Genomic DNA, 13,765 nt, shown 5'->3' on the forward strand with positions numbered 1-13,765 from the left:
TGGAGGAATAATAATCCTGCTTTAACATACCAATCAATTAGAATCAATATGAAAATGCAGAGGTCTGACTGCAATGGAAAACGTCTTTGTAGATATCTACAGGGGGGGGGGGGCATTGGTCATTCTTCTTTTCTCTCTGCTCTATCCACTCACCCCAACAGGTCAAGGCAGATGGCCGCCCAAACTGAGCCCGGTTCTGCTGGAGGTTTTTTCTTCCGTTAAAGGGAGTTTTTCCTCTCCACTGTCGCCAAGTGCTTGCTCATAAGGGAATTGTTGGGTTTTTAGTTTTAGTTTTTGTAAAGGGCCTTGAGATGATTTGTATTGTGATTTGGCGCTATACAAATAAAATTGAATTGAATTGAATTGAACATGACTAGAAAGGACTTAACAGCTTTAACACAACCACATGTGCAGTTTAACTAACGTGTGTTTTGCAATAATTACAGTTGAGATGCTTGTCTTCACACAATGAATGGAGTACAGTAAGACTTAAACTGCTCATAGCAATTAGGTAAGGACCGACTGACATATCAGTCAGTGTCGGTAGGTCAGTAGTAGGTCAGAAGTGAACCAACACTAGCATCTCATTAGGAGACACTTCTGAAATCTTGAATCAGACAGTGTGTTTCTTCTATGGCTGAGCACCAAAGCTTCTTACTCAAAGGGCTGCTCCACAGGTGCACTGTGGGAGTGTGGTGTAAATCTACTTCATGTAAACATTTGTGATGTTTGAGAAATGGCTGAGACCCTATTTCCTCTTAACCTCAAATCATCCATACCTGCCTTTTCTACTCATTAGCAATGGGCAATGCAGAAATGGCTGGCTGACACTGTGAACACTATTAAGGCAGTGTCCTCTGCAGGAGCAGTTACATGAAACTCAGAAGCTTTATCACACACTGTCTCCTACCCTCATCTCTCAGCTATCTGAGTTTCCACAGCTGATCTTTTCCACTGAAAACAGCTAGCTGCCAGAAATAAGGCTGACAATGATCAACATATCAACATGATCAACCCATTTCACACTGCCAGTTAGTGAAGTAGCATGAAATTAACTTGAAGGTTTTTCTTATTCAATGTCAACATCACAATATATTTAGCTATTAAATTACCTTTTTAAGGTCAATATACATACTAAAATTGCAACTGAATATTATCTAATCTTTTTAAAATAGAACAATAGGATTCAGTGAGACCCCGGCATGGATATCTAAAGAACTCCAGAACTACTGCTGGGAATTGCTAACAAGCCAGTTGTTACTGGCAAACATTATGCATTGCTTCTGTGAAATTTGAATGTCGGAGAACAAGCGCTGCGGACAATCAATAATGTGATAGGACAAAGAGAAATGATGGAATTATGTGTGACCAAATCCTCAGCAATGAGCTCCTTTCCTTCGAGAAAAGGATTTTTTTTTTCATTTGGCTTATCTAAAGTAGTAAATCCTAAAGTAAGAGTTGTATTAAACTATTCATGCATTATTTGAAATGAGATGAGACTAGATCAACTTTATTAATCAGGTTTATTAATTAATTCAGGTACAGTACTTTGTGATATTTGGTATACTGTAAATATTTAGTATTTTGTAGGCTATAAAATGACTCATATTAACATTATACTACAATTTAAATGATCTTGTTATCAAGTTTAGTGTATATCACCTATAACCAAAACCATGTTTTCTCTAAATCAAGGTGCTTTATACAGTTAACTAAGTGCTCATCTATTGATTCCTGCAAAATTTTGTGGAAATAAAAGAATTTATTAAAATATGCATATGTTTACATAAAAAAACTATTAGTCCTTTCATAGATCTATTTGGTTCATATCTCCCATTAGCGCCACTTTAAGTCGCTGCCCTAGGTGAGATAGTGTTACCTAAGGTGCAACAGGAAGAGAGGCACCAAAAAGGAGAAAGAAATTTTTAGCCATGCAAGCACTGTGGATTTACTTTGGAGAGAAATAATGTTGACAAATGAGTGATATGACAAAAATAAGATTTACAAATGTGTATGACAGTTTATGTTGTTCAAATGTATTGCCTAATCCACAAACAAATTCCAATTAATTAGAACAAATGTAACATTTTTACTGATATGTATTCAACATGCAGTGTGTAAATTTGTGAAATGATAGATTATCAATGCAGACGTGTAACACACATGGAGTTAACAGAGAATTTATTCAGTGGAACAGTGTGACTGTTTGGACTAGGCTGGGTTCCTGCTTCCAGTGTTGGATTGATTGCTCTTCACACCACTATGACAAGCCAGTGGTAAAAAAGTGTTCCAATTACCTGTAGTAGGCCCATTTTCCCTACAAAGGAACAATACAAACTTTGTGATGTACTCCATGTTGTTGTGAAAGATCATATGGTCAGCCATGAGTCACTCTGCCTCCATGTTCAGCATAACTAAAACGATGTAGGCTGCTGTGCTCTGTGTAATGGTAAATGGTCTTATACTTGTATAGCACATTTCTACACTCAAGTGTACTCAAAGCACTTTTACACTATTTGTCCATTCACCCACTCATACACCGGTGGAACAGCCACTGGGGGCAGCGTGGGGTTCAGTGTCTTGCTCAGGGACACTTTGGCCTGTGGACCAGGGAAGCCAAGGATCAAGCCACCAACCCTCTGCTCTACCTCCTGAGCCATCCACTGTGTGTGTGTGCATGTTTATTAATCCTTGAAAGCAAAGACTTGTAGTGAAAGTAATAAGTAGTAAGTAGTAAAAATGTGTCAATAACAGATATGAGTGGATCTGTAATAAGATCAACTACAAACATTATTCCTGCGCAATCTAATCTGTAACATTTGATTAGCTCATTGTCATTCAGAGTTTTGAGCACATTTCTTCTCCCTTTTCACCATTCTGGCATTTTCTCCTGTGCCACTCAAAAAGTCCTCCTCCCTATTCGTAACAGTTCTCCATCCTAGGAGCTGTTTTAAAGTTTAAGAATTTCATCAATAGAAGACACTCTTCACACTAGGAATGTTTATGAATATGGCCCCTGAATACCTATTTCAGAATGATGATTTGCTTCCCCAGATTCTTCACGATTTTTCTTCATGGTAAGACACTTTATGAAAGTACTAACCAGACATTGCTAATTCATGCACACCAGACACTATTGTTTTAGCTCTTCCACACTTTTGCCTCCTGTTTCATGGCTTTATTGATTAACTTTATCTATTGCATGGTCTGTGGAAACCTGGGCCACCTGGGATGCTGTTGCTGATTTTTTATCTGACCCTTAAGGTTAACTTCATTTCATGACTTCCACTCTCTGCCTTTTGAAGCCATTCTCAGATGATCTATAGGAACTCCCCAGTGACATATTTTATGTCACATACTACTGATCTAGTGACAGAGATGATGCCATTTTATCAACATCTATGACTTTTACTTGGAATCTATCTTTTTCTGCTACCATCTTTAGAACAATTACAGTTTGAATATAAAATGATAAGGTATTTTCAATTCCTGAGGTCCTCTGTCACCATGTATTGGGAAATCTTATGAATTTGCAGTTAAATCACCATAATCACTGTCTTGTTTCTTCCTCCACAGTGATAAAATCTTTGTCTATTCATGAGCTTTTCCCTCTTGGACATTTTCCTCAGTCTTCATGAAAATGAACAGGGTGTTGGGGAGAACATCAATTATTCAAAGTCCATTACTAAGCAGTTTTTCGTCAAAGGGACAAAGTGGATGATATCTGCTCTGTGCTTCAGAGGTATTTTTAGGGTTTTGTCATGCTGGGTATCTGTGCAGCATAATAGTCACATGGAAAATAATAAGAAACATTTCCCACCCTTAAAATATCCAACTTGGAATATGACACACAGTAAATCAATAGGGCACATTTGAAGTACTTTTATTTATCTAACATTGCTGTATCATTACTAGATACTGTGTGAGGAAATATCTCTTGTGTTTGCACTTTAGGCTTCGATTTAATCTTAAATAAAAATAAAACATGCCGTTCACCAGTAAGCCAGTAGCATCTGGCAGAAGAGGTGCCAGAGACTCGCAAAGCTCCCATCTCATCTTTGATGTTTGATGCCTCAAGGACTGGAATCATTTTTATCACAGATGGCATCTGTTCAGTGGGAAAAAAAACATGTTTTCAACTAACATTTTTATTATTTTGACACCTCTGAAAATGTTTCCTGCACACTCCTCCAAGCAAAAAGTTGTACTAGCAGGCTTTGAAAAACAGGAAGCATTGGAGAGATTCTCAAGATTGTGATGCTTGTATCCATAAGGTGTCAAACCCTGGACTGACCTGTGTCACCTCACAGTAGGAACATTAAGTCAGTATAAGTTCTAATATTGTATTAATTTTAGTTAGTTGACCATCTGACATTTTTGTTTGAAGTAAGTGTCTTGGACAGACCAGAATGAAATACAGTTATACGAACCCTTGAAAATTATTCATTTTTAGCTGACCACTGAGCTTTCTCAAAGGTCCAGGTCAAAAGCAGCTCAAAATTTCTTTTGACCAACTTCAACAGAAAAACATGCTTTTTCTCAGGTTTTATGAATTTTATGGATGAAACAGAAAAGGGTGAACAAAAGTTTTTTAAGGTTACAAGAACTAAATTGTATGTTTAGGTAAATGTTTTTTTTCTCTATATAATGCTGATGGATCTCAGCCTGAGGTGAACCTTTGATGACTGTATGCTACTGTGGCACAGCTCACACTCATTATGTTTAACAGCAAAACATTTTGTCAGTTTTAGCACCACCAGCCTTACCAGCACATCTGAATTAGCAACTACTTGTGCTGCCATCAAACCAGCACAACAGGAGGGGTCAATCAGTAAATAGGAAGCTAATACAAAGAGGCAGTGGCGAGAATAGTCAGTCCTCTGAGTGACACCTCCTTGAAAAGGCATGACATTTCATGTGGGCATGTTTCCGCCAGCTTACCACTCTGCAGCAGCAGTTCTCTCTCTACCAGTTCACGTACTCAAACACACCACACTTTAGCTTTAAAGCTACACAAGGATGTGACATTGTGTGATAGCATTTGGCCTTTTCTGCCTCCAGTTTGAATAATGGCTCTGGTATGATGTTCTCATCATTCACTCACACCAATGATCAGAGCTAAGAATGAGAAAGGAGGGTTTTATAACAAATTATCAGTTGAAGGATCTTCAACATGAAGAGCTCATGTTGTCACATACTATACTATAGCAAACACAAAGGATGTCCAGCTGTGGCTGGAATGATGAGATGAGATGAGGTAAACTCATCCCCAAAGGGAAATTCAGGTGGCCTTGTAGTTTATTAGTCAGTCAGAAGTGAGAGTAGTCAGAAGTCATTTGCCATTGGCTAAGGTGTTGTGGAGCTTGATGGCAGTGGGGATGAAGGATCTCCTGTTTGGTTCAGTCCTGCAGCTCAGTGAGGTGAGTCGTCCACTGCAGCTGCTTCTCTGCTCCATCAGGATGTTGTGAAGGGGATGGTCAGTGTATTCCAGGATGGACTCTACCTTTGTCTGTCTGCATCTCTCCACCACAGCCTCCAGTGAGTCCAGCCTCATTCCAGTCACTGAACCAGCTGATGTAGGGCTGGGTGAGAATACATCAGAAAATATCATAACAACATATTTTTCCCCATGCATTGATATGAATAATTCTTATATATACCTTTAATACTATTACTGAGAAATGAAACACATTTAACAAGTTTGGTAAACCTCAGGAATACACAATGAATGTCAGAGGTGAAAATTCCAGAGGACTTTACACCTGGAGTCAACAATTGTTTTAGTTTTTGATACCTGTGTTTTTTCCCTGTATTTCACTGTAAAATATGAACCTGTACTCACTGTGTCTCTGCTTCATTATGTCGGGTAATGAATGAAAAGGTCAACAATAGCAATTGCTGCAGAGGTTTAAACCAACATTACCACCAAGGCCTGCAACTCTGCTGCTAATGCTGCAGTCTGGGAGAGCAGACTTTGGCTTTCAGTATGCTGGGATTGTAGATGATAACATTACCTTTTCAATCATCACTGTTATATAACCTCCCATTCAGCATCTGACTCTTTATAAAACTCCATAAATACAGTATTATTTGTAGTATAATGATAGTATAAATATTTTGGTTGAGATATAACCTTAATCCTTTTTTGTCAACAATATTTAATGTATATTTACTTACAGTTATTGTTTAATGACATCAGAATTGTCTTGTTAATGCCTTGTCTTTGTCATGGAAAAAAGGCTGTAGATGAACATATATTCTTAGCCAAATTAGCACTAAGTGGCACCTCTGCTCCTTCACGCTGAAAGCAGGCAGCCGAGGTGACTCAGGATGTCAGGAGATATTCTGATCACTACCGGAACTGCAGTGGGTTGGAGCTTTGGGGACAGACACAAAACACGCAGAATTATATTTATCTCACTGAGGTGGGAGCACCTCAGGATCCCAAAGAAGTAAGAAAGTCCCCTGATGGGTGCAGAGATAATGGACAGACCTGGCCAAAAAGAAAACATAATTTTTATTTTGAAGTTTATTGATAGAACCTGTAACCTTTACAAAATAGCATCCACTGTGGCCACAACTGTCAATTCTTGAAAAACTGAGTTGTCTTTATTAGTACTCATTCTACAACCTTAACTGTGTGCTTTTTATTGTACCTGTAATGACTGTGAAGTAATGGCAAATAGCATTTAAATCCATACCTTATTTGTAGGTAGGAGGTGCGTATGTATAGGTGATAGGAATAGCTCACCTGTTGTGAGCTGTTAAAGGTGTGGAGCTGACAGTGTGCTGGCTACAGATTGTCAAGGACATGTTGTGATTAAATCCCATCAAAATGTAATTCAGTTTAGCTTTAGAGAGAAGGAATTTAGCATTGCATTAAATGTTTCTGTCACAAATGGATATGAGAAATCGGAAAATGGTTTACAGCTTTTAATCTTACAAGTACATGAGAAGTGAAAAGGAGATTCATGAAACTGATAGCTCTTAGTTAATTTTGTATGTGTATGTGTAGTGTTGTGTATGTGTTCTTATGAACAGAAATGAATTAGTATTATAATTATTATTAAGAATTCCATCTTTTGGAAGCACCTCATTTAGTGGAAAGCTCAAAACAGAATGTGCACTATGTACCCAGCACAGACAGGCAAGGTTAGGAATTAGCTGGTAACTATAGTGGAGCATTTTACAGCTAAAGGGACAAATAGTGGCCGCAGACCAAAAGTTAGAAAATGGAAATTCAACTTGCATTCAGACACATGGTAAAGATTATGTCATGTCTGAATAGCTGTCAATATGTGTCACATTATTAAACAAAAAATGTGTAGCTAGTTATTAATTTATAGTGCTCATATTGACAGATTTTAGTAAATATGCAGTAGATAAAAAGAACGATAAAATTCAGAAATTTTAGAGGGCTGTACATTTCAAAAATAATAACAAAATAAGAAAAATTGGCAAAGCACTTAACCAATGTTTTACTAAAAGTTTATGTATTTCATTTCACCTGCAGCTAAAAAACCTTGTTACACCTTGTCACTGCATAGTCTCACTGCGCATTTTTCTGTTATAAATATGAGTTTACTTTCGGGTGTATTTGTGAGTACACTTAGTGTATATATTTGCATTTAGTAAAGCCAAATGGAACACTTAGATAAGAAGCCATTGGATTTAGATGTAGATACTATTGATAATGCTATTTATAATGCAGATACTGTTTCAGTAATCACCATAGCTGCCATTAAAACACCACAGTTTTCAAGTTTCCACAAAAACTGTTGTCTAATCTCTGTCTCCTGGACCTTTCTGTGTTGCTGTCAGCTGTCATTTCAGTCAAAGTTTGACTGATATGACCCACCTCCACTTTTCATCAGTCCCACAGTATGATCCACTTCTAAGTCTAGCCTAAAATCCTGCCCTAGGTCACATGTATGTCTTCTGTCAGAATTTCAATCTTCTGTGCATCTACATCTTCACCAGTGTCTAACCCGCTAACCCTGACTCCATCAGGGCTATTCCTATGCATCTGCGAGACATAATAACCCCAGTAATTTTGCAACCAGGTCTAAAGAACTCTTCATGTCTGTAATACCTCTTTATCTTTTTCTATATGGTGTGCTCCAATAAATATATCTATTTCTGTATCTCACCAAGGCATTTAGGCTTTCTTAATGGAAACAATGTAGTTATTAACCAGTAAATCAACAATTGATGGAGGACAGTATACTTGCCATATGATGACTGGTCATAAGTTCCTTTTGTGCTCAAAATGCTGGGGTCAACAATGAGGAAACCTGGGTGGGTTATCTTGGTAATTCTGGGTTATCTTGGACGCAATTGGAGTTAGCCGATTGAAATACCCTACTTGTACTTCTGAGTCCTTTCCATTTTTATGAGCCCATGATGCATTTTGCAGTAAGTTCCCCTTACACTTTCATGAGGTCACTCAATCAATCAATCAATCTATCTATCTATCTATCTATCTATCTATCTATCTATCTATCTATCTATCTATCTATCTATCTATCTATCTATCTATCTATCTATCTATCTATCTATCTATCTATCAATCAATCAATCAATCAATCACCTATATTTATATAGGGACTTGGGACTTCCAAAAGCAATTGTGTGGATGATTTAAAATATTATTAGTTGTTCTACTAAGTATCATTTCAGATAAATACATAGGAGCAAGGCCAGGAAGGTCACGTTCAAATCTAGAAGCGCCAGTTAACAAGCATGCCACTGCATTCTGAACAAGCTGGAGGCTAAAATAGACTGGTTTACTGCAATACAGAAAATGTTATAATTAAATTTAAACTTGAACTGTATCTGTATACCATATATGTCTCTTAAAGCCACTCAAATGTATATGCATGCTATGATTCCATCACATACTGTATGTCCTATTGTGTAGTTGTCTGAGGCCTGGGGTCAGTCAGTTATTGAAGCCTGTTATACCATTATACAAACAAACCTTAAAGGAAATGGATCAGGAACCAATGAAATAGCATCATTGTCAAATTCTTCAGTATAAGTACCATATTTTCCGGACTAAAAGTCACACCTGAGTATTAGTCTCTTTTAGCAAAAACAAAAAAGAAAACTGAAAAAAAAAATTACATAATTCAAAAAAAATTATATAATTCACTTTGCTTTATAAGTCACACTAGAAGCCAGAGGAGTAAAAAAAAGTGTGACTTATAGTCCGGAGAACACTGTAAGGATAATTTATTAAGTTTTGATAATTGTTTAAAGTTTTCATTTATAAAAAACATATTTAAGTGTATAAATGGCCTTGCCTGCATGTAATCTGTCAATTGATGTGAAGCGTAGAGGCACAGTAAATGTAGAGGCTGCAGGACTACTGGGTCAATAATCTTTCTCAGTAGAAGGTTCACAATTATGCAACACAATACCTGTAGATTTAAAAGTACAATCAGAACTCTGAAATAACAACAGCGATGTGAACATTAAGCAGCTTGGGGTGGACTCCTGGATTCACACTAGTTATGTGTATATTTTCTCATTGTATGCAAGGTGTCATACATTTTACGTGTGTGTCCTTGCATAAAGTGATAGTTTAATATCTCAATGTTGACAATGTTGACATGGTTATGTACAACCTATTCACACATAGATACCTATACATACACATGCTTATTCCCATTTTGTATTTGTGATGGTTGTGTGATTGTCATTTGTTTGAATGTGTTGATTTTATGTTAAAGCCTAGCGAACTAGCATTATGCTACAGTATATGCCCTGTGTATATGGTATCGGTTGGCTGCATGCAACATTGCTCAGTGTATTGTCCCTGAAAAATAACAAACAAATAAAAATAATAAAATATCATTGATTTTTAACAGTGCACCTTCTGTAAGTCTCAAATAACAAATGAGTGTTCAGATTTTTTAAACCAGATAAAACTGTCAACACAGAATAGGCACAGTCCTTAGTACAATCCATGTAAATTAAATTAATATAAAATGTCACTATGAATTATTTCTCTCAACAGACAATGATGATGAGCATGCACAAGCTTTGAAGACTAATTGTAGGACCTAATACCTAGTCAAGCCGAGTCAAAGGTCAGACCTCAGTAGGAGCTGAGCCCATCAAAAAGATTCACCCTGGTATCTGAGCAGCCACTAAAAACCCATGGAGACTAATTATCTCATAGCCACTAGGTAGCTGTCTGATCCCTCTACATTTTGACAAATGCCACGGGGGTAACCGCTTCAAGAACACCTGCCACCTAATGTCCCTGTTTCCCCAGTAAAAGTAAAATAAACAACAGTTTGTCATGTCATAACTAATTCTAAAGAAAATATATTGTCTGAAAATTCTTACATAAGCAATTACAGTCACATAAATGGACACATATCCATCACTGGATGTCATCATCATCACTCACATGCTCAAAATAAACTCTGAATACATTTGTCTGCACAGTGAGACTTGCTGTGGCGTTATTCTTTACTTTGATAGAACTGATTATCATCTGTGAAGTGATGGCTTTTCTCTCAGTTTGTGTTCAATCTATTTGATTTATGATGAGTTCAGAAAACACATGGAGGGGGGCACAGATTCCAGAGACTAGAGACAGCTAATCATTGTCACCCAAAATTGACTGGCAAAAGCATTTCTGACAGCTTTCAGTCAAGCTGACAGGCGACATGTCAGACAGCAGCTCGTTACACTTAGACAATCATTGTGAATGAAAGTTTTGATTGAAAAATTTAACCTGAGTGAATGAAACTGTGACGGCCAGAGCACAGTTTGTTATCAGCAAACGGACTTGACTTGACTAGAGCTCTCTGCTGAGGGCTGCCAAAACTGTAGGGAAGAACCGGTGAGAGAAATACTTCACACCTTTGACCCCCTTTATTTGTGTATTAACTTTAATTATATACTTTATTTAGTTCTTTACTGCGTACCCCTTGTGCTCAGCAGTAGCTCAGAGCCTAGCACATCACACGTCTTGTATCAAGGTGTAGGGCCAGGTCAGGTCTGGAACTGATTTATGGATAACTGTAGGCAACAAGTTGGTTCCCACACTGAGCATGGCAGCTCCATATCACTCATCTCCTTATGGAACTGTGTTCCATATTTAACATGAACACTTTCAAACCAGTGACAGGAAGGGGACCCCATGCTATTGCAATAATTGCTCAATTCCCTGAGGCACTGAAATTGTTATTCAGATTGTTTGCTGAGCCTTGGTGTCAGTCCTTGGTGTTCCCTGTCCTCGATTTTCACTCCAGTCCTCAGCACTGTTCATTACACCATGATCTCTATTTTCCAGAAATAGGATGTAGAAACAAATTCAAGTTTAATCCTGGGGCAAAGGAGTGGAAGAGAGGGAGAACGAAGAACAGTTATTGCAGCATGAGTACTTTTAACTGCAGCTACATTGGGTTCCTTTGCTTTATCTGCCTTGCACTCCATTTCTAAACTGTGATCAGAGAAATAGAGTTATACATAAATATTAATTCAGCAGACTGCTAAAATGAATTACCAGCTTTTGTGTGGAAAGGTCTGGTCCTGTAACCAGCTGCAACTATTTAATTTACTCACAGCTGCATCCAATATGCCGAATGCAGGGGGTCTCACAGGGGGTCACTTGACACATGACTTGAAAGCTAAGAAATGTACAGTACCTAATGATTTTCTGAAGTTTGTATGGTTTATTTGTAGGTTATTTTATAAAGATTTTTAAATTAATATTTCTCATGGCTCATGAACTCTTTTCTTGTGCAGCAATTTGTAATTCTTGTATGTAGACGTGGTGTGATATTTGCAATCTTCAGTTCACCAACCTCTACATATGGCCTTTTAAAGCCATGTACAAAGTCATATACCTCTTGTTTTGTACATGCAAAACGTACTATAATTGCAAAACTTCATGTACGCTGAGATCAAGACTGAATGGACATAGTTATTAATAGCTGAAATATTTTTAAACCAAAGATCTTAAGTCTGTTTGTGTTGTGAAGCTTGAAATAGGAAGCAGAATGTACTTTGAAAATTTTAAACCCCAACAGTCTGACTGAGGAACCCAGTGGTCTTTCTGTAAACAAAAATGACCCAGATATCCAACATTTTATTAACAGCTGTACACCTCATGTTTAAGATAAAATTAGATGGGATGAGATAAGATGAATTCGTGAAATTCAATTCGTGAAATCCAGGTAGTCTTGTACTTAATTAGTCAGTCAGTAGTGAGACTAGTCAGTAGTCAGTTGCCATTATCTAAGGTGTTGTAGAGCCTGATGGCAGTGGGGATGAAGGTGAGTCGTCCACTGGATGTTGTGAAGGGGATGGTCAGTGTATTCCAGCATGGCCTCTACCTTTGCTGTCTGCATCGTGTGTTTGGGTGTCCGATATTTATTATTGATATTTTATGTGTAGAAAAGGAAATGAGGTATTTGTTAAGCAAGTCTTGTGTCCCCTTTTTTGTGTTTTCCCTTTTATTTTTAGTGAATACTCATTGGTTATAATATGATGCTGCAGTCCAGGTCCATGATAACTGGATTTTCTGTTAAGTAAAGTCAGCAGCTGCTAAGACGATTCTACAAGATTAGGAATAATGCACAGTTACAAAGGAGTATGCAACTGAAAAGCATTGACAGCTAACACATTTTGAGATACATTCAATTGCACCTTCTGGCTGACATATGGCAGGAAACAGTCCAGGTAGTCCTAAATAAAATAGCTACATATGAACATGGTCTTTGAGACAGTCTTTTTCACTTCAAATGCTCAGAGAAGCTCGAGCAAAGAGCACTTGATTTGAGAATATCACACTTGAAGGACAACTTCCAACTTTCATTTGCAGTATAAGTGATTAAGGGGCCATTTACTTGCACAGTACTGCTTTAGAAAGCCTGTTTGTGCCATAACCTCATTTACATTCATTTCTTAGTAAATTAGGAGAGTGAAATTCTGCATTCTGCTAGTGAGTACCTGAGAATCAAGAGACTCTATGCAAAAATGTGTGTTTAGAAGCCAGTGTTCGCAAATCTTTACTTTTGGGCACTGTGGTCTCACAATTTCTGTTTCTGATAATTAAAATGCATCCACATAAGAGTTAGGAAATATCTGCTAATGACATGAATTTGTTCTTTGGTTCATTTCAGCCTCTCAACAGATTGAGCTGGGCTAAAATCTGCTGAAGGACTGGTGAGGAGTATTTCCAGCATCAACGCATGCAGGGATCAGGGGATGCCAGTATGGTGCTCACAGCTTCCATCACTGGCTCACTTTGTTTCAGCCTGGTATGCAGTGGGGGAGCAAGACGGCCAAATGCACGCTTTGACACAAAGCACATAGAAAAGCAAAACTTTCTAAGCATTCGCCCACTCCATGCAGCATAGCTGTAATTACACTGTCACCTTCCCAGTGCGATACAATGTGACTAAAACCAGAATGAACATCGTGTGAATCAAGGAGCCACAAAACTGAAGATGTCGTCAGAAATGTCTGAATGTCTAATGTTGAAATAAAAAAGGCTGATTTTGATGTTGATGTTCACAAGAAAGAACTGCATTATATTTATTAGTTCACATATAGATTTGAGAAATAAATATCCCTAAGCATGTGATTTTTAGTCAACCTAAAAAACATATCAGTGCACAATCACAATTTGATGTACAATTATACTGAGAATTAATAAAAAAGAGAATATGTTAAAACACATTATAAAACACAGGAACTAATTAAACATGCAACCCTGAGGCATATTTAACCAGACAAGCAA

Source organism: Mastacembelus armatus, chromosome 11, assembly GCF_900324485.2.
Source record: "Mastacembelus armatus chromosome 11, fMasArm1.2, whole genome shotgun sequence".
In the NCBI taxonomy this organism is placed as follows: domain Eukaryota; kingdom Metazoa; phylum Chordata; class Actinopteri; order Synbranchiformes; family Mastacembelidae; genus Mastacembelus; species Mastacembelus armatus.